The sequence below is a fragment of the Pholcus phalangioides genome, unplaced genomic scaffold, assembly GCF_987345545.1.
Source record: "Pholcus phalangioides strain wild (caught in Gottingen) unplaced genomic scaffold, Ppha-v1.0 ptg000004l_1, whole genome shotgun sequence".
Lineage (NCBI taxonomy): Eukaryota > Metazoa > Arthropoda > Arachnida > Araneae > Pholcidae > Pholcus > Pholcus phalangioides.
This window is the reverse complement of record NW_028301597.1, coordinates 24,090,639-24,113,366: the sequence shown is the minus strand read 5'-3', so window position 1 is coordinate 24,113,366 and position 22,728 is coordinate 24,090,639. Positions and strand designations below refer to the sequence as shown.

The 22,728-nt window shown below is 38.3% G+C and overlaps 1 protein-coding gene across 1 annotated transcript in view; it reads left to right on the top strand.

The window, feature by feature from the left end:
* The first annotated feature begins 1,942 nt into the window (after positions 1-1,942).
* The window catches only part of LOC149086948 (uncharacterized), a 70,690-nt gene continuing 49,904 nt past the window's right edge, over positions 1,943-22,728 (top strand). Inside the window, exon 1 of the mRNA XM_089231155.1 lies at positions 1,943-2,177. The gene's annotated coding sequence lies outside the window, so the exon portion shown is untranslated. The remainder of the gene's footprint in view (positions 2,178-22,728) is intronic.

Here is a 22,728-nt window from a genome sequence, read left to right as displayed (position 1 = left end):
CTGGAAATGAGGGAAATATTATCACTACCGATCAATTCCATTTTTAGCATTGGTAGAGTGAGAATAGTTTATGTAAATACAGTCATTCATAAAATGAAATATTAATTGAAAGGTATATGATATGAACGCTTTGTGAATTATATAACCATTTGTTATGTGACCTAATCAGCATAGATTTTTTAATCTAATATAATTGTCAGATGTTCAAAAGTTACATAATATGATTCTGATGGGACTATGAGGAGTGTATTAATGTTCTGTAAATTCTAATGACCATTTGTAACCTTCTACTCTATTTTTATATTTTATAATTATTTATTTTTTAAATATGTTTATCAAATGTTTAGAAATCACATTGAATGGTTTTGGTGACGTTGTTGGAGTTTTCATGTATATACACATATCATTTTTTGTCTAAATGGAAATATATTGCAAAATATGCTGTAAACTTATGTTGTAAAATATTGGTAATTTTTGCAATTTGTGGCAAAATGGGTCACTTTGTAAAACTGATCTGTATAATATACTGTAGATATTGAGAATATTTGCAATCGACGAGATTTATTTTTGAAAGTAAATGTAATCTGATGGATGTAGAGGATGTTTTAACCCGTGAAAGCTGTTAACAGTATATTGATATTGTTTTGTATTAGTGAGAATATTTTATATATAAAGGGTTATATATAATTTTAAAAAAAATGTGGTTGTTTTTAAGCAACCCTTTTGCCATTGACTGATCAATATCTCTACCTAAGTAGAGAAACCAAGACGAAGGACACGAGAGCTCAGTGCTCGGTACTTCGCATCAACTAGCAACGGCAACATAATGGGTTAGAACCCAGATACTACGGTGTGTTTTTTGTAGTCAAACATGTATTCCATATCCTCAACCTATCAAATCAACTGCCGGTGGGCGGAGTCAGCTTTTATTCAAAGTTTGGTAACAGAATGAGGGAGAGAAAGAGAGTTGGTTACTTTTTTTCTATCCCTACGGTGTAGTACAGGAATATGCGAACAGTGTAAATAATACAAAAATATGGAGTATTTCTCTTCCTTTTTTTTTAAATAACACGATCTTCACGTATTCCCAAGGGATCAGCATGATCCGTTCAGGAAATTTGTTAGTGTTGGGTTAGTATAGACATCCATGCCCGAACCGGGATTCGAACCCAGACCTGCACAGTGAGAAGCTAGTTCCCTAACCGCTCGACAGCCAGGCTTGTGTTTCTAACTTTATTATTATTGTTGGTGTTGGGGGGGGGGGGAGAAAACCCCTTATGAGCTGTACAAAATCGTGGTAGAAAATATTCTTGAAAAAAAAAAGGTGCGACACTTTAGCAGAGAGTTTAGCGATTTCTACGTTGGTGGTTATATTGCGGATCAAGGAAATTTCAAACACCACTCAAAGGGTTAAACAAATGTGTATTGTGCTGAATTTTCCATCAACTCACAAATTTAATAAGAAACGATTCAAGGAGAATTCCATGACAAAAAAAAGACTTTTTCAACGTTACAGTTTAAATAAGAAAAAAATAAAAGAATTCTCGATTATTATGGTTTTTTTTTTTCATCATCAATGGCTGACCGGTTGATGAACTTTCATAGATTGATAGGTTATTAAAAAAGAAAATGAAATGTCACGTCGTAGAGTAAAGTTTGCTTTGGAAATTATGAATGAATGAAACATTTAATGGAATGTAAAATTAAAAACAATAAAATAAATGTTAAAAAAGTTGCGAAAATATTTAAGCCCGACATCCGTCCCATATAATAAATAGTTTGGTTTTTCATCTATCTCACACCCTTCCCTTTTTTTCATTTTTCTTCTCTTACTACTCTCTGCGAGTAAAATAACGAGGAAGACAGGTGTCGGGTTCGATTGTGGCGCCCTCTCACCGTGAGAGTTATCGCAACTGGTAGGACGACCGTACGGAAAACTTTCAGACGCTCGTTAACGAGGATTACGCACGTACACGAACGCCGCGAGTTCTGTGTGTCCGTCTCTCTCTCTTCCCCCCCTTTTTTTTTTTCTCCTGTCCACGCTGTTTGTTGTTATTGTCCTTTGTGAGTACAAAAAAAATATTTTTGGATTAATAATTACCGATGGATGATCAGATGGTGGTGGTGACGACGATTGTGGAAATTGGATCTGGAATATAAATTTGGTTCGGATGAAGGTAAGAAAAATTTCACGTTAAACCGATTATCAAATCTTTTTGAAAAAGAATCATTTCAAGTTTTTGAGGAAACTTCGATAATTATTATTAATATATTATTTATTGAAGGCAGAAATTTATATTTTCAATTTCAAAATAATGTGTGAAAAATTAGTTCATACAAATTTGTTTATAAATTTTTCTTTTTTACTATTTCTACTTTTTCATCATTCATGGAAGTATTAATAATGATTACAGAGTAATTTTAATAATAGTTGTAAATAGTTTTAGTTTTGATAATCAGATCACCGGGAACTGGCTAGAACATACTTTACCACCCACGCAGCCCCGTTAGCACAAGGAAAAGTGGGGAAATTTTCCCAAGGCCTTATGATTTCTTTTTTGGGAGGTCCCAAAATATGAAGAACATATGAGCCGTTGTGTGCAAATCAAAAATTAATTTTCGAGATAAGTAGTTCTGTGTGGGGAAGTTTCTGTAGTTTTGAGTTATTGAAGAAAGTACAATTTTTTCCTTCAAAGTTAACTCTGTACTGAATATAGTGGCGCTCAAAAGTCTTTAGACAAATACAATAATGTTTGTAGCTGAGGCGCCAACATGAAGAAAACATTGGAGGGGCTGAAAGTTGCTGGTCGTCCCGTATATACGGGGCAGGAGGGGGAAGATGCGTTGCATTGTTTTTTCAGAAATTATTGGGTAGAAATAATTACAAAATTTATTGGAGGGGCTCAAATGGCCTAAGCCCCTACGTTCCGGCGCCTATGGTTTGTAGTGCCAACTCATTTGCATGCGGTGCCCTGACATATATAAAGTAGAAGGAAGATATTCGTCGACACTTTTACTTGAAATTTGTTTGTTTCAGGTTAGTGAGCTTTTATTGTCTAATTTTTGTTTTTGGGGGAATCGACAGTGTTGTGACAAATATAGTTTAATCCAATATGGAAGTAATTAATTCTTATTTAATATGAATTTATAGTAGGATTATATGCAGAACTTCAGAACTGCAGTTTTCATTATGCGTAATGAAAACTCTAAAACTTAAAAATTATTCGGTGGATTTTTTTTCAGGGAAAGTGTAATTAAGGCTTTGAGTAAGGGGCGGGTAATTTCGGTATTTCAAGACTTCATAATTTTTAGAAAAATGTTTAATAATCTCGGGAACCTGTAAAAAGTAATTTTCTTTCGATACGACCAAAGAAGACAACATATAGTATAGATAGAACAGTCAAATGCCATTTAGGAGAGATCCTCGAAATGTCCACTAGGCGGAAAACCGGATGAAATTAATTCGAAACACGGACTGAATGCGAATGTATCATTTGTAAAACGTTGGCTGAACATCACGGGCTTGTTTGCTTGTCTTCCAAATGAAAAAGAAAAGTTATTGCTTAGTTACAGAAGGGTAAGGGAGAGGGAGAATTATATGCCAATCTCTTCCTATTGACAAGAGAAACAATCCAAGATAAAATACGTGATACGTAATATACATATTACGGGTATTAAAGGTTCTTATATGTAGTTATACGGTACATTGTAAGGAAATTAGTTATTAAGGTATTCTAGGTCCTTGGTGTTAAACACGACGGTATGCTTTTCGACTAAACGCATCAATTCTAATCAACCTTTTGGTGGAAAAAAACCCACTTGGGGCATGTTCCGTTACAAAACTGTGTTTCGTAATCACATGTCATCCTTAACGACATGAAACATGCCGCTATTTCTCATATTCCAGCATAACAATAACCGTAAATATTGCTCAAAATGTGTTAGACATTATTTCAAAGGCAACAAAATGAGAGTTTTATGGGTGGTGAAGTCAATTTTATAACTTCGATTCCACCAAGCATTCATGGATTGAGTTCAATAGATGAGTCAGAGTTAGACATTATCTGAATTCGATGGTTTTTCCAATTGTGTGAAAAAAGAATGGGAAAAACTATCCATAGACCGTAGGACATGAACATTGGGTCCATGCCAAAGACATGCCAAGTAGTTTTACAATCAAAAGATTTTCCAATGAAGAGTTGACTTATTGTACTTTATTATATAATACCCACATAGCATGACCGAATTTGGTAATTTATTAGTTGTTTGCTTTCTCGTTTGTTCGTGTCAGAAGATTTTTGGCTCATCATAAAAGTCATTAATGTTTTTCCGATTTTACAAAGTGTAGATAATCTCAGTTTTTTGGTCATAATAGCTTGTAAAGAGGTCCAGTGTTTGTGTTTCGTAGGACAAATTCAATTAAAAAATTTAAAAACGAAATTTTTAGACAAGTTTATTGTTGTCAAAAAGACTTTTGAGCGCTACTGTTGGTCTAACTGGGTGACGATTGGGATGTACGATTGAAGGTTAGACTACCCACATGTGGTGTCAGGATTTCACGAAAAACTTACAGAACTCTTGCACACAATGACTCATATATTCACTGCAGAGCTAAACATCTTTAACCCTAGTCACAGGGGATGCCTTAATTTTTGCTTTGCCAAGAAGCCACTTATGTCAAAGTAGTGCTCTGACCATTCGTAATAAGTGGCTTATTACAGAGAAATATTATATCATTCTTAATAATTTCATGATGACACAGAGAGGAAGTAGTTTAATACAAGTTTTATAAACGAACTTTTATCAAACTTTTATAGTGTAATGTCGGCCTAAGGGTTCGTTGATGTAAAGATAAAATAAATTATAGAATTAATTAATAGCAATTCAGAAATCCACAGAGGAAGGATTAATCTAGCTGACTGTTTCTAAAAACCGAAGCCTATGAAGATGATCAAGATTGAGAATTAGAAGCCAAGTTGATTATGAGCAACGGGCTTCGTAAGTTTGAATCGGCTTTGCATTGTTTCCATGGGATACACCCATCTGTGGTACGTTTTTCACATGTAGAGAAATTAGTAAGCGAAGCCTTGTTACTATACTCCAGCAAATTAACTGTAATTCAGAAGAAACGACACTAACAGACATTATTATAATCTTTCACAAAGCATTGCCTTTATTCACTGGACCCTCCCCGCTTCTACTTCTTCCACACAAAGCAGATACCGTATAATCCGCATGCGAAATTTGAATAAACCAAAAAAACTCGTATAATCCGCAGTGGCGTATTATTGACAGGATTAAAATAATAATAATAATAACTTACCTTGTGTTTCAATAATCAATCCATTGATACGCTAATTAATGAAATTTATTTACGAAACAATAGCATTATTTATACATGAAACATAATCAGTTCAATCAAAAGCCTTCAAATTCAGACACTCATCAGAATACCCATCAGGCTGATAACATCATTTTCTGCAGATTGTCCGCAGCGGTAGAGGACGTTTATAATTAATTCTCATTTTTTTAATGTCTAACCACTTTTTTTTAACAGATAATCCGCGCGGATTGTACGGAGGGAAATACGGTACTGTAAAAATGGGATGCCTAAAAGAAACAAAAATTTAGGGTTTTAGTTATTCGCGGGTGTTCCGTATTCGCCGTCACCGCAGAACGCAACCCCGCGAATTCGGAGGGACGACTGTATAGTGTGAAACCTATGAACCCTCTTTGGCTAAATAATATAATCTCGTTTTTATGTGAACTCTTTTATAAGAACCCACTGTTCTTACGGTCACTCTTCTTTTACGGACGAATTTTTTTTGTCCCTCCGGTGTCCCAAAAATGAAGGTTATGACTCTATTTCCTTAAAAATATTTACAGAAAAAAATTAGTTTTTCATGAATACAGTCAAACCTCGTTAATGACTCTTGGGAGAGCAAAAATATGACTTGGTAAGCGGAGTGACGTGTTAACCGGGTGACGCACTAACGAGGTTTGACTGTATTTGTTTTTGGAATTTCAAAAAATGTATATTTATTTCATCCTTGACTTTCAAAACGTTCTTGATACATTAAAGATTGTTGAAGGGGTGAAATAAAACATAAGGAAATATTTATCATGACGTATCAAAGTGCTGACAGCCACCTTTTCTTTTTCTCAATGTTTATTAAGAAGACAAAATTATCCAAGTTCATCTTTCTTAGTGTATTTTTCTTGTTTCTTCGGCGCCGATTTTATTATCTATCGGCTGTTATCTGTTATTCAAGTGGTGTGGACAGATCGTATTTCAAAAAAAAAGTTTCATCAACACAACAAAAAACAACAGCAGTCTCTGGTAAATTCGTATTTCTTGACAAAAAAGGAGTAGACTCCATCTTGCATTTGTCTGCTAAAGTAAAACCAATATATATATATATATATATATATATATGTATATCTTCTTTTTTTTTTCAACAGTGTTTATCAACATCTCGACACAATAAGAAGTGACGAGTCACAAACCCCTTCCGTTTTCCGAATGATGTGGCAAATAATGAGACATACACACATACATAACACTGTATGTGAATACAGTAATTGCGTCTCTCTGGGATGGATGTAGGATATTATACGAAGTAAACAAATGATTATTTTTCCCCCCAATCGGAATATCATCGCTTGTTTTTAGTTGTTCGTGACTGATGCAAATTACCGTTAATTAAACGATAGGGATCTCGTCGTTTTGGTGGTGCCATGACAAGCGACGGTGACAAGGACCCTCCTCTCGTTGTACATTATATATAGATACCTATCTCTGTTCCTTGTTCGTTGTACCACGAAACGGAATTTTATTCTCATTAAACGAGGAGATATTGCTATACCATGATGGGCAGTGGCGTCTCAATGGGTCGGCCAATATGGCCGCGGTTCAAACAGGATTCCCAGATACGTCTTTGTTTTGTGTTAATGTGTACGAAATTTTTAATGCGTATGTAAATCTCGCTATAAGGTGAACCAAAAAAAAACATTGGGTCTACGGCCTTTGAACTCGTACAGACAACGCTGATGATGATCTCAACGTGAATGATCTGATTTTATGTTTACGTCACTGTGTGTATGAATCAACTTTAATAATCCATAAGTTAATCTAGAAATAATGGCATTATTAAAACTTCACGTTATCGTTTTTTTTAATCATAGAGAAGTCATTATTTGACTGTTCCATTATTTATCCGTTTTCTTAGGGTGACAAATACCTCCCAAAATGGGACTAGAATAGTGTTTTTTCAATCAGCAAACTACCCGAATAACACTTCATCAGACACCCTCCAACTATGTGTGTGTGTCATAATCCACTTTCTATATGTTCATTCTGATTTTTTTGCTCTGATATCGTGGGATATGATCACATATCGTGGGAAAGATATGTGATATACATCCCACGGAACCCTAACAAAACAGAGCCTATGGGTAGCAGGGGCTAGTGCAAAAGGGCATACAAATCCACTTACGATCTTATTACTAATGCATTTGCTGCGCAACTGGCATCACTTACTTCGAAAAACAAAAATGCTCAAAAAAGGAATATTTAGCAAGCATTTTTAAATTCTAAATAGACCTATGGATCACGGAATTGATCTTGATGATCTTCGTCGTGATTTAAAAAAATTAAGATCCCCCTGCCTTACAGTTTCTTGCGGATAGTAGGTCCTCAAGAGCCCACCTTCTAAGAACTTTGTACAATAGCTTATAGAGAAATCGAAGTGTATTCTTTTGTTCCAGCGCTTCAGTTTGCAATACAGGTTGCAAGCCTCTTCCTCCTCCTCCTAACCAGATCATGGACCGCCACTCTGCCTCAATGAAGACATTTTAAAAGGTGGTTGAAGATGACCTGGGCCATGCTGAAAGCTGTGCATGTATGTGTTGTGTCCCTAACGTGAGTGAAGTCAGTTTCGGTCTAATGTGTGTTATGTGTAGTGCTGCCATTTCCCGTCAAATTTTTCTAACTATGAGTGAAGTGTAATGATTGAATAATGGTATGATTGTGTAGAGAGACCTGTTGCTTTCTGAGACTTTTCAACGGAGAGATCGGCTCTCGCGTTCGCTCCTCGAAATTGGGGAAAACAAAAAACCAACTTCAGCCGACCTCCAACCACTCTGGTAATAAAGGTATAAAGCCATGAAGGCAGTGCCGTCTTAACGCATGGGGGCCTCAAGAAAAGAGAGGACGCCAACCAAAATGAGATCTGGTTTAAATTTTCTAGAATTTACTAGGTAGGGCCTCAGAAAAATCGCTTATCCCGGGGACCATGATGCTTTTAAGATGGCCTTGCATAAAGATATCGGCTTCTGGATGTTGGGGGCATATGGGGTGAAGTTGCGGGAGGGGTCCTTGGTGGCTGTGTGACCTTGTGTGGGCGGTTTGCTGGTCTTGCAGTTGGATTTTTCCACCGTGGCCCACGTCTCCTGAGACGGACCAGCTTATATCCCCTTGCGCCTGAGTGGCGAAGTGGTAAGGTGCTCGTCTTCCTCTAAACGAAGGTTACTATCAAGGATCCAATGGTTCGAATCCGGGCAGAGAACGTCAGAAGCAAGTTCTTTACCTACCGAACAAGGGGCGACCACCGATGTGGATGAAGCCTTCATTTCCCACCCAACTCCACTTGGAAATTGCTGTATGGCGATATATAGCCGGAGTTGGTGTGGGGTGAAGTAAGCTTACGAGGACAGAGCGGGAGTCACTGTTGGTCTGGTGGGGGTATATGGTTGAAAAAAAATTAAGAAACACTTTGTTTACCCTTATCCCCTACACTATGAAAAGTGAAATGAGAAGAAAATTTTAATAGTTGAAAATATAAATATAATGATAATAAATTATTATTACGGACCCTTAAAAACTAACACAAATTATTTGGTAAATCATTTTACTTCTAATGAAAGACAAAAGAAAATGGGGGGGGGCGATAAAAGTTTTTCAAACAACCTTTGAAACCTTTTATTGGTGGAACGAGGAGTCTTCGCTGAGTGTAGGCTCAGCTGATGACAAGCTGATTTGAAAACATTAGTGCGTTAAGCCAGCAGCGTTTCTCAACCTATGGTCCGTGGACCAATTCTATGGTTCCCAACTTTTCGAGGTACATATGTGAGCCGATCTTCCCCGTTAAAAAGTCTCGCCTCAGAGAGCAATAGGCCTACAACATTACAATTATTCATTCATTACACTTCACTCACTATGAGTTGAGGAAAAAACTCATAGTTTAAAGAATTTATTGCAGATGGCAGCAGTACACATAACAACCATCACACAGAAACAAACTTCACGGAAGATTCGCTATACATACACACACACACACACACATTCCAACATGTACCAATGCGTCAGAAGTTCCGCAGAGGAATATGGACGAGGTGCATGTCTGGTTTAAGTAGTAGTCAGTAGATAACAGGTTAAACAATCTTTATAAAAAAGTGCTCTTATCTTCCAATAAATTTAACATTGCTCTATCTCTTCATAAATCTTCTTCGAATGAAGAGAATTTTGAATTCTCTCAATATTATGAATTAATTTAACCTTCTCCGAAAAGAAGATCGTTATTAGGGGCCGTTCAAGTATTACGTAAGCAAATTTTTAGCCATTTTTGACCCCCCTCCCCCTCTCTTGTCAGCAAAAGTCAGCAAAATGCTGACCCCCCTCCCTCCCAGCAAAATTTCGTCATCAGCTCTGCCCCTCTGAATCCTAACTCATATTTCATAAAGGGTGGTTGATGACGTAAGCATTATCTAAACCCCCCCCCCTTGTAATCAAAAGTCAGCAAATCGGAAACCCCCCCCCCCATCGGTGATTACGTAATACTTGAACGGCCCCTAATGAATGCCAAAATATCGCTAACTTGAAAATTTCTATATCAAACAAAAAAGAAAAGCAACCATCGCAGCGAATGGCCATCGACATACGTGCGAGGATATACGTACATCGGTCATCTATTTATCATGCATACGTAGGCAATGTTTCCATTTTTTTATTTTTCAGCTATTTGAGCGTATTTCCGCCCAGTCACTTAATCAAGGCTACCCACCAATATCAGGTGTTCAATGTATGTAAAGCAATATGTCAATTTCATGGGAAAACGCGATAAGAAAAATAACGTCTTCTTTTTCTGTGACGAGGGTAGTTTATAATCACAGAAACTGGAAATCGTGCTCCACGCACAGGCACACGTATTATATTATGCATAAAGTTTTGATTTTTTTTTTTTTTTCCTGTCTTGAACCCAATCATTTCCGCTGGAATATCAAAAACGGCGGCACAAGTTCACCTCACAGCGTGGGAAGTGCCTGTTTTGCGGTCGTGTTGGGGGCGACGATCTTATCAGAGAGTGTGTCTCACTCTTCCTCCTCTCCCTCCAAAACAGCAAGTTTTTCTAGAAGAAAGAACTCTTTCATGCCATCAACAACAAAAAGTCCAAAGTCTGATCCTATAACAACACGCATATATCGTTAACTGACGTAGGAAGGAGCCTTTCTCCAAATTTCTGTGACTTTTATAGTGGGACCTCGTTTATACGTCTCTCAGTTATACGACCTTCATATTTATACGACGTTTATCTTCGGTCGCAATTAGTCTTTATACGTTTTTACGCTAGAATAATTAATTTATTCGACTCAAATCTTCGATTATTCGACGTTTATGCTTCGACTCGAACTATATATACTCGGTAAATATATATGTTATTATGCATACTTACCAATCGTCTTGGTAAGTTTGATAAATTTTATCTTTTTTTTTTTCCTCGCGAATATGCATAATACCTAATGTCGTTGGCAAGTGTGATAAATACTAAAAAAAATTATCACTTTCACCGGAGATTATGCATATTACCCAAGTGTCGATGGCAAATTTGGTATATAGGAATACGTCGAAGTCCTACTCGAAATTTATCACCTTTATCTGTGATTATGCATAATACCTTAGTGTAATCGGTGAATTTGATAAATACGAAAAAAAATTCTAAATGAGTCTATAGCGTGTTGTGGTGAATATGGGTTCCACCCCGATATAGTGATATCAGATTTTACGATCGCATCCCGATAAAATGATACAATACGTGCATGAATTATCTCTATCAGACGGCCATATTTCCTTCGATAATTTTTTTTTTTCACAATGTTCTCAGCGTTATCCCCAGAGGGTGGAAAAGTCCACTGTAAGCATTTGAAGGGTACAGGTCTGCCAATAAGAGACATATATGGTCTCAAGGTCGTAACTAGGATTTTTGCGCCCAGGGAAAACACTATTTTGATGCCCGCCCCCACAACTTTGAAATTCGATAATTCTATAACGGTGTTCTTTGCTACCACCTTAAACTGTCGCCCCCTAAATTTTGTCACTCGGGGCAGCCCCCAGCTCTGGCCCTGCATATGGTACGGACACACACACACAGCATCAGTTCTTTCGATCATTTCGGTGGAATTTTCTTTTGTTGTGGTGCTTTGCGTGATTACTATGCATAGGCGGAGATAGACTTGAAAGTCTGGTGGAGGGCCGTCATTCGGCCTCTTGAACGTCGTATATATGAGGTTTCACTGTATTATTCCTTTTGCTGGCTATTAATCGCCCCTCTATCCGCCTCGCTGATCCTGAGTTTCCAACAGAGGAAATGTGTCTTATATCCTCTGTGTGTGTGTGTAGCAATAATAATAATGCGTACATATAACGTTCTGTCAGGTTCTTCCCTTTTATTCAAGAGATCCTCGCATGACAGGCGCTAAACCTCAACCGCCATTGCACGGGCCGAAACAATGGGCTCGACAACAGAGGCAAGATGGACGCGATCTGGTCACGCCAAGGGATAGAGGTCGGATTTCTCTCTGTCCCGTGCACTTATTATTGTTTTGTTTCGAGCCTTCCATCCTATCTTCCCTCCTTCCGCTTATTAGGCATTGAACTTAGATGTGTCGAAATATCGAGGAAAACATCAAACTTTTACTGGCATCAACTCGGTCGTTGATACTTCGCCTTGCTTTTGTCCTGGATGTTAATTAAACAAAGGAAAGCATCAAGTGAAAGGGGGATTCTGTGGAGAATTTCCGCATAATTTACGGTTATTTAATTTTTGGTTACGCTCACCTATTCTCATGGATCAATCAAATCAATCGGTGCACCGTAAGTCACGCTTACGTTACAGCTGAATGTGGATTACGAGTTGTTTTATTGACAGTATTTAATACAGCTCATAAATAATTAAAGTTCATTTATTCAGAGCTCTCTACAGCCGTAACTATTCGTTAGAAAATTATGAATGCCTTAAAAGAGTGATGAGGAAGAAAACTGTGTGTGTGTGTGAGAGAGAGAGAGATCACACACACATACAAAACAAAATCGTTTCCGACATTTGGAGGGTGTTTCCTATGCAAATGCTAGTGCTCATGCTAATTTTTTTGCAAACATGTAAACCAAACGGTGAGGTATCCAAACACCTCGAGCAGAACCATTTCTATTCTTACATCTTCACTGAAGAATATGACATTTGAGAGTATACGAGAGAATGTGCTTTTCTGGTGAAACTCTTGCTTTCCGAACTCTTTTACGGTAGTTAGCGCTGTAGACAGCTCAGAGAGCCCCGCTAGCTTTAATTATAGACACCCTGCGTTAAAATACAGAGTGGCATCGGAGCCGGGGGATGGGGGGGGGGGGGTGACAGTATTTTGTAGCATGGGTCCGAGCACCCCCAGAATTAGTTTAGAAATCAAAATTCGGTACATAATGCTCAAGTCGAGCACCCGCAGGTCTGAAACACTTCCGAAGCCTTTGATTTTAACAATCTGTCATCTAGACCAAGATCTCTTAACCAAAGGGTTCACTTACCTCTTGTGGCCTTTTAAAAAAACTTTAGGGGGATTCATGAGTTAGTATGCGAAAAAACAGATATAATAATTATAAATATTCTTCTAGAACAGTGATTCCCAACGTGGGCGTTAACGCCCCCGAGGGGACGATGGAATGTTCCAGGGGCGGCAGAAGCTACGGGTATAATATAGGATTCTATGGGTTAGATTGCGTTGGGCGGGGGGGGGGGGGGGTGATGGGACAAAAAAGGTTGGGAAATTATGTTCCAGAACATGAAATACAGGGGGCTTCGCCCAACTAGTGCGAGTTGTTTCCTGGTACAAGGGGGAATAAGGGGCCTCTGCCCCCCCCCCTCTCTCAAGCCTACCACAGCAAACCTTTTACCTTTCGTGCCCCACTCCAAAAGTCGATCCTACGTACGCTCCTGCGAGAGGTCCATGGAATGATATAGGTTAAGAATCCCCCTGAATTATTCATATACGTAGTCTGTCATGATTTTACCACACTTTTTACAGTGTATACAAATGCCTTGGTGGTGGTCGAGTGATCATAGTGGATGGACGCGCATCGCGATGCCTAGGGTTCAACAGACCTAAAACTGTACAAATATTCAACCATCACACTTCACTCACAGTTCGAAAAACAGATGGTAAGGGGGCAGCAGCACTACAGCAAGCATTACGTAGAAAAAAAAAACTAGTTAAGAAACAAGTTAGGTTCACAAAACACGTATACGCACAATCCAACACTGGAAGTTCAACGGGGGAACATGGACGAAGTGCATGTGTGGTTTAGTAGTGTCTACAATGATTGAAGAGGTTTAATGATTTTTTGTTGTGCAGTGTTGGAGGTACGTGATCGAGACAAATGTTTCTCTAATGGATTTGTTTGATTTCCGATTGAAGCGGTAAGAATTCAGTGGTTGTCTCATGTTAGGCAAGGTGGTATCAAACAGCGAAAGAATGTTTGCTGTTTTACTTCAGGACATTCCTATACGGACATGTTGTTAAACTGGCTCATTCGGAAGTGTGTGAGACTTCATCTAGTAACAAGATGATGTCCGCAAACCCGTTTCCATCACGCTGTTCGTGAATTCTTGAACGGCAGAATGCGAAAGCGATGGATCGATAATGGATAGCCACCACGCTCTTCCGATCTATTCCCCCCTCCCCCGTGTTCCGACGCCCAGCAAATATTCTTGTAGGGTTATGTGAAAGACGATATTTGAGTCTCGTCCATACAACTTCTCCCCGTCAACCGTCGTCATGATTTTTATCAAATTTGATGAGGGCATGCTACATCACGTGTTTTGAGAACTTCGTTTACAGCCAAACCTCCGTTTAAAGGACACTTTAAATGAAGGACAGCTCTATTCAAAGAACGAAGGTTCTGATCCGGACTGTTGCTTCCTCCCCCACCCTCTGGTTCCGACTCTGGTCAAATGTCACGTAAATCTAGATAAAATTCTAGAAACAGCTGCAATTATTTGTAGACGCCATGTACAGTACTTGTTGGAGATTGGAGCTTCGTGTCGACAGTATAATTCATGTATACCCAACACATGGCCCGAGGGTCAAATGTGGCCCTTCGAATTACCTGATGTAGCCCGCGACTTCAAACTTAATTTTGTAAAAATGAACTAAGGAGCACATATTTGCAGACAACTTAAGTGATGTGGAACTGTACTGCAGGTCACTTAAGTAACCTACAGTGCAGTTCCACATCACTCAAGTCACCTACAGTGCAGTTCCACATCACTCCAAGGGACCTACAGTGCAGTTCCACATCACTCAAGTGACATACGGTGCAGTTCCACATCACTCAAGTGACCCGCACTCTCCTAAAGGTTGAGCACTCTTGGTATAATTCAAATCTCTGTGAATGATATAAAACGTAATTCATCCGAGATGTAGAGAAGTCTTACGTAATGGCTCTTGGGAATTTAGTTTGCGGAATAAGGAAGCAGAGCACACACAAGAGAAAGATGGATGCGTAGAAGAATTCGTGAACTCAAACTTTTACCAGAGTCCTCCCCACTCGCTATCCGAGCCCTCAGCTGTGACCGTTCCACCATCACACACAGTAGTTTTTCTTATATATCCCTCGTTTTATACATACTGTTTTTTTTCTGTTCTCCATCTTGTGTTCTTACTTTATGATGTGCTAAAAGAGAGCTTCAGTTGGTAAATTCGCACCGTTAATGGAGCGAGAATAGAAAGTGAACCGCCATATCAACTGCTATGAAATGACCTGCCATGCACATCAGGACGTATAACAAAAAGAAAACGATTTATTTCTCTTAATGGCTGTTTTCCCCTTTGTGTCCTTTTGTTTATTTGGCTATCAATGCCTGAAATCCTTTCCTTTGAGAACTGAAAACGCTTCTTATCTAATAATAATCTGTGTATTATATGTCGTCGTATAATTTTTATTAACTTGCTAAAACGTTATTTATTTTTGTATGCGATTCGAATAAGGTGGCAATTTTTATTTAACGGCTTTCCAGCAACAAATCAATTTTAATATACAGGGTGTCCTGTAAGTGCTCATGCGGCCTCTATTTCATCAACCGTCCGTCGTAGAGGTATGATTCCAATTTAAAAAATGCTCGAAAGGCGTTCAGAGATTACCCTGTACCAGTTTTGAGAGTGAGAATACAGTGTGTCCCGAATTAAAAAAAACATCTCAATTCTTATCGTACCCTCGTCCTCTACACTGTTGTACACAGAGCATCACCTCCTAGAGATATAAGGCCTCTGCAGTCTGCTTGTGACGTCAGTAGGCAGTCCATTTTCCCTCAGAATATTCAGGGGGAAAAATATTCCCTGCTCGCGTCAGGATCACCGTTGTTAGTGCCCGAGTGGCGCAGTGGTAAAGATGCTCGTCTTCCACTGTGAAGGTTGCCATCAAGATCCATGGGTTCGAATCCAGGCATAGAACATCAGAAGCAAGATGAAATGAATCTTTACTTACCGAGCCTAGGGCAACCACCGATGGATGGAGCCTTCATTTCCCAACCAACTCCACTGGTTGGAAATTGCCGTATGGCGATATATGACCGGAGATGGTGTGCGGTAAAGTAGTAGTATCATCGTTTTGAGGAAAAGAAATGATCGGCTCTGAATTGGCGATTTCTATCCCCAATATCCAATCACTACGCGGTATTTGTGAGCCAATCAGGGGAAGATTCTACGCCAAAATAAGAAGAAACGAAATAGGATGCTGTGTTTCAAAATGTGGCAAACTTGCTAGGTAGTCTGAATGACGTTTATGGCAAACATTGCAGAGGCCTTCTATCTCTAGGAGGTGCCGCTGTGGTGGTCGAGTGGTCATAGTGATGGACTCGCATCGCGGGGCCGGGTTTGAGCCCCACCGTCACCACAGTGGTGGTCAGCTGAAGTTGGTTTTCTGTGGTTCCCAACTTCGAGGCGCAAATGCGAGCCGATCTCCCCGTTAAAAAGTCTCGCCACAGAGAGCAACAGTCCTACAAACAGTATAAATATTCAGTCACTACACATCACTCACTTCACTTCTGAGTTATAGATGGCAGCACTGAAAAATCATACACAACACTAGATACGCACTCAGACTGTTAGGTACACGCACTTACACTTCCGGCACAATTCACTAGGTAGTAAATTGCCTATGGCAATAGACCTGAGACCTGAGTTGTGCTCGGTTTGAAAAAAAATATATATATCTCTAAGAGGTGCTGCACAGAGTCTAGTGGTGTAGTGTATGACTCCATATTTAAAGTACGAACTTGAAGGGTTAACAACTTTATTTATTAACAATTAAACATTCAACGATTAAATATTAGGTCATAATTAATTGCTTAAAATAGAGAATTTAGATCATCAGCACGACCAGCGCGGATGTGGCGACTAGAGGCAGAGTGAGGTAAAGAGCAGCCTCGCTTCCAAGTTGATTGTAGTTTATATGCAGGTGAACTGCAGCGTCAAATGTGTACGTCACAGCACGGCAGTTTGCACACAACATAGCTGCCCTGCCTCTTCTGAGGCCAACAAAAAAAATCCCATGTTCTTAACTGCTATATTCATTGAGATATTCTAATTCAAAAAATCGGAGAAAATTTCCTTTCCTTTCAAAGTTCCATTCAAAATTATTGCCGATTTCCTCATTTTCAATTTTTCCTGTTGCAACACTTGTATTTGGTGAAACTTTCTGTTCGATGAATTTCTTCCTGTTTTTGGAAATATTTTAGCTTAACAGTCAGAATATTTTGATTATAAATATCTATTTACATATTCATTTCCCAAAAGTGAACTCTTTTTCAATGACTAGCATTGACTGTTTTTTCTATCCATTGATAAGAAAAGCTGTATCCGCTTGCCTTCTGTGAGGGAAAAATGGCCGAAATTCAATTTTCTGCCCAAAAAACGACTTTTAAGCTAAAATATTTTCAAAAAAGGGAAAAATTCATCGAACAGAAAGTTTAAACAAATACTAATGTTGCAACAGGTAAAATTGAAAACTCTAGTTTTTCAATCCTTTTTTGTTCAAAATAATGGCGGACTTCAGAAATTTCAAAAATTACAGAGAGAGAGAGAAGCGCAATCTATCTATATATATCTCTCAATCTCTCAGACTGTTAGGTACATAATAAATAATAATAACGTGATCCTCACGTATTCCCAAGGGATCAGCATGATCCGTCCAGGGAATTTGTTAGTGACATATACTTACACTTTTGGCACAACTCACTAGGTACTAAATTGCCCATAAATGTTGATAGACCTGCGTTGTGCTCAATTTAAAAAAAACAAAAACCATTGGTTGAGTTATTATGGAATAAGCCATTTACAGTTGCAGTGTGAATTCCAGTATTCGATTAAGCTTGGGGGGGGGGGGACGTTTTATAGAAATGATTCCATTGTAAGCGGGGAAATTCAACATTGTTTCTACACGAGAAATTTTGGTTCCAGAGGATTTTATCAGTATTTTATAAGCGGGGTTATCAGAATATCCGTTACCCGATTGGACGGGGCCGATTGTATACATAGGATTTTGAATATGCGACAATCCAGCCGTATGTGGAAAAAAAATTGGTGAAATCTATTTGAAATATCTATGAATTCCAAAACTACGAAGTGAAACCAGATATTCTTTTGTGTATTTTTCCTCAGAGAAAACGATCGCCATAATTGTCAGTTCGCTCTAGATTCTAAAAACTGATCCTGGATGTAAAACAAAGAAACTGATACATGTGTGGCTTTGTAACACGCGAACTCTAGGTAGTTGGTGGTGAACATTTATGACCCCAAAAAAAAAAAGGGTCTACCTACATAAATAGATACTGATCGGTATACATGTGTATTAAAAGAAGGCGTTAGTTAGTAGGGGTCACGAACTAGTTTCCCCACGGACTGGCGTAGGTGTTTCTCGACCAGGATGGCTTCTTGATTCATTTGCAAATTATGGAGAAAAAACAAACCGATGCCCGTATCCGATATTCTTGAAGCACTTGTGGGTCTTCTAATCTTACAGTTGAGAGATCAAGGTTATGGGAAATAGCTCCTGCGGTCGGAATTGTATTAAAAAACACTGATTTTGCTCATTTATTTTTGGATTGATTTTCAAACACCATGACAACAGGCACTCCCCGATTTACGAACTTGAATCCAAGTTCGAAGAAACATTTTTGGCGGCTTGAAATTTATTTAGAGGGTGGCAGTTTCAGGTGGGAATAAAAAACACCATTACAAAATTATCGAATTTTAAATTTGTGGGGATTTTGCCCCCGGTGGAAAAATTCCTAGTTACGACCCTGGTCCACGGTCTAGGCATTTTTGATGATCCTCTCGAGCCTGGGGACGGTCTGCATCGAAACGGCGCAAAGTTAGAAAAGAATGTACAGCAATACTGAAAAATACCTACTGTGTACCAAAATATAAACACATTGAATAGATGAAAAAGCCACAGAATAGATGAAAATTCGAAATTTATGAATAATAATTACCAAAACCGATTAAAATTCAGATTTAACTAATCCCGCAATTAATGAAATCTCGAAATTAATGAAAAATTTCCGAACCAATGAAAACTAATCCCGTAATTAATGGAAGTTCAGAATTAATGAAAAATTTTATAGAGAGATACCTTATTAATATTAATATAATTTTAATTTTAATTTTAAATTATATTTATAATAAGACTATAAACTAAAAACTCTCGACTATGTTTATTTTTGCAAAATGCTTAAAAACACAGTACCTATCCATTACGACAGGTGTCGCGGGTAAGGGAGGAACGAGAAATTTCACCATAGTAACAGTACCTCGCTTCTGTGCGCACACGCGTAGCGTCGCGTTTCCAATTTGAGTAGTAATGTAGTTTGCATTACCTGTGTAATACCTTCGATACTGAATGAAATGTTTCATGTAACGCAAAAATAATTCTTGAATTTGCCATTCATATTTTTAATAATCGAATTAGAGTCTGTGGATTACAATAACTGAATTGTATTTCGATAAATTACATTGTAACACTAGAAAAGAATTGCAGAGTTCCTCGACCCTCACGAAATGACCTGAAACACCAATGAAAAAAGGTGAATATAGTACATTGAAGCCATATTTTAAGCTTTTACACATTATAAGGAATAAAAGGAAAAAAGGGGGGAAAATAACTATATATATATATTAAATGAAACGGAAGAGGAAATGCCGAGGACAAAAGGTACTCAGAGGAACAAGGAGGACGGGGCCGGCCAACCAATGGCATATTTCAATAGCAATCTTTTTTCATTTCAGGTCGGAGGACCGACCATTCATTGTATAAGTTATTACCAGCCTTCTGCTGGTCATCCGGTTGGCAACCAAAAAACAGTGCTAACAGGTGGATGTGGAATTTAAAAAAAAATATGGGTGAAAAATTATTTTTCATTCATAAGAAAAAAGTTATTAATGAAAATAGAAATTGAAGTACCAAATATATTTTATATGTATTGTGCTATGTTAGTGCTAGTCACGTACTCGGTAGTATTTCGTTATTCACTAAAATTCCTAATTATTAGAGACCGGAAGTTTAGGAACTAAAAATTGTAAAAATAGGCAGGCAAAAAGGCACTAAAAATACTGGAAATAGGCACTAAAAAAAGCATTTATAATTAATGTAAAAAAGAAAAATAAGTAATGCAATAAGTATGAAAAAAATGGTTAAAAAATTTACTCCGTCTGTGCATGGGCGGAGATGCGGGAGGGGGGGGGGCGTGGGGGACATTGCCCCCGCCCCCAGCATCAAAGGTGAAGTCGACAGATCTAATGCATTTATGTATAGATGAATCGACATCATCATCTTGCGCCGCCCCCCCCCCAGCAATAATGACCGTGCCCCCCCAGACTTCCAAGTCTATTTCCGCCTATGCGTCTCTGTTTCGACATATTAGTTTATAATAACTGCATTATTAGCCAAGTCACAAGTTGATACTATCATACAGGGCCGCAACTAGGGGGAGTCAGGCGGGTCTTGTGCCCCTTTCGCTGGACGTAAGGGGGCGCTGAATGCACCCTTTAACTGCTTCTTCTGCATTGCGTGTGGGCGCCAAAATACGTTCTTGCCCCGGCTGAATAAGTATCTAGTTGCGCGGCCTTGCTATCATATCCCGAAAAGAAGTGATTGTGAGCCTTCAAGCTTAAGTTTTTACGTCGGAGGTGATTTTATTCACCTAGACACGTGATTAGCTAACATGCGAAATAATGTAAGCTTACATAAAAGAACAATAATTAGTGAATAATTATGTTTTAATTAATATCTGCACTTGCAATCTCGATGTGAATTTGATGATATGTTGATTGCTATTTGAAAATTATGTATAGCAGAGATGAAAAGTCTATGCCTGGCAATACCAAGTTTTGTCAGATGCTTATCTCTCAGGCATTAACACCTATTTGCGTTTAATAGGGCTGGGGGAAGGGGGGGCTTTCTGATAAGACATTAATTCTAATAATTTAAATTTTTATAAAGAGCAATTCCTTTGAGGTTCTCTTAGCGTAAAATGTCTGAGTATTACCCCGTTTATGCAGGTTTCAATATTCAAGGATAAATATAAAGCAATGTCGAAATGAGCATTTACGGCAGGAAAACCTCAAAAGAAGGCATTTTTACAAAAAAAAGTTTGAAAATAGGCAAAGAAATGCATTAATGGCAGTTTGCCTGAACTTCTCCGGAGTCTATTAATTATATATATAAACAGTTGAGCCCCGTTATAGCACCTCCGATACCCCGCCAACCTCGCTGAGCACCAGAAATTTTCACTAGAAATTACACTGGTTCAAAACCGTGATATGATATAACACCGAACTCGTTATAGTGACAGTTAAGATCATTTTATTCCATATATCTCGCAGAATTCTGGCTCTATAATGAGTTAATTCAACCACGGTTGAGCCTGTATAATCTCTGCACATGGAAGATTTGTGCAATGAGAATTTCTGGCGCTAAGCAGGGTTGGCGTTACAACGGGGCTCGATGGCACAGAACTTGTAATAAATACTTCATATTTGGCAAGTTTTTGCTTTTTATTGTGAAATAAATATTCTTTGCATATGTACGACTTCTTATCGGATTTCCCCTCAATAGCTGGTGAGAGGAACCGTATCTGAATGTAGAAATGCACAAAAAGTAAGCTTATCGGTAATGACAGAGTCTTTATGTACATAGGATAACTTGACTGTTCGACCGAGACAGTGCTGATTTGAAGGACTTGAGGTCATAACTTATTTTTGAATTGCCCCGGAAACACATAATATACAGTGGATACCGCTTATAACATTTTCCAAAAAAAAACATAATGGGAAAAAACGTAGTAAGCGGGAAAAATGCTGTAAATGGGAAATATTGATGGGTTTAGTAAAAGTTTGGATCCCAAAAATACGTCGTAATAAGCGGGAAAATTTTGTAATAGGGAACGTCATAAGCGAAATATGCTGTTGTGTAATTTGTTTGCTAGCCTTAGGTAGTATTTGGGGGAAACTTGGTGACATTTCACGATTTGGCGATGATGAGTTCGATGTCTTTGTCATATTGGAGTCATGTAACCCCCATATTCACAGAATTTATTGAAATGATTGGAGTGGTTTCGTGATTTCTTTTATAGCCATGATATGGCATGTAGATATGGCAATTGAGCATCAGTTTTTTTTTCGCGAAATTATTGTGGTTGTCTTCACAATCAACAAAATGGTGTTAAATTTGTTAATTGCATTTTTAATTGGGTTGCTGTATGTTTAAATATATGACATCCATATTTTTATGGGCATCTTTTTCTCAGCCACCTCGTTGGGCATTTTGCCTGTTGTGGCGTTGTATTTGTATAAACATTTCGACAGTCGACTTCTTCCCGAGTTCATCTCGACATTAATATCCAGAAAATCTCTCCTTTATTCTATGTATTGTGAGCTGAGAAGAAAACCATAATATCTCTCTATTGCCCCCCCCCCCAACCCCGGGAGCTATCGCTAAATTAAAGGAGGCAACTGTATCTCTCTAATCAGCACATCAATCTACTCTGTTTATTGAGGGAAACAGGAGTTCTTATCTCTATGGTATTGCAGTAGAACCTCGTTTATCCGAACATCAATTTTCCGAACAACTCGGCCAACCGAACACCTTTTCAACCTAACTCATTTTCAGTTTTTTATAGTGAGTGATGCTAAAGATTTGCTCTTTTCTCCCAACTCGATAGCTTCGCTCTATTCTACAATAATTCACTTCCAAACAATCATACATATCGTACCTGTGAGCTATAGATGTAAGTAGGGGCGGATCCGGGTACAGTTTATGTAGTTATAATCGATTGACAAGCAAACAAACATGTGAATGGGAGCAGATTTAACTGTCACCTTTTTTTCTTTCGTTTGACGAATTCGTCTTAA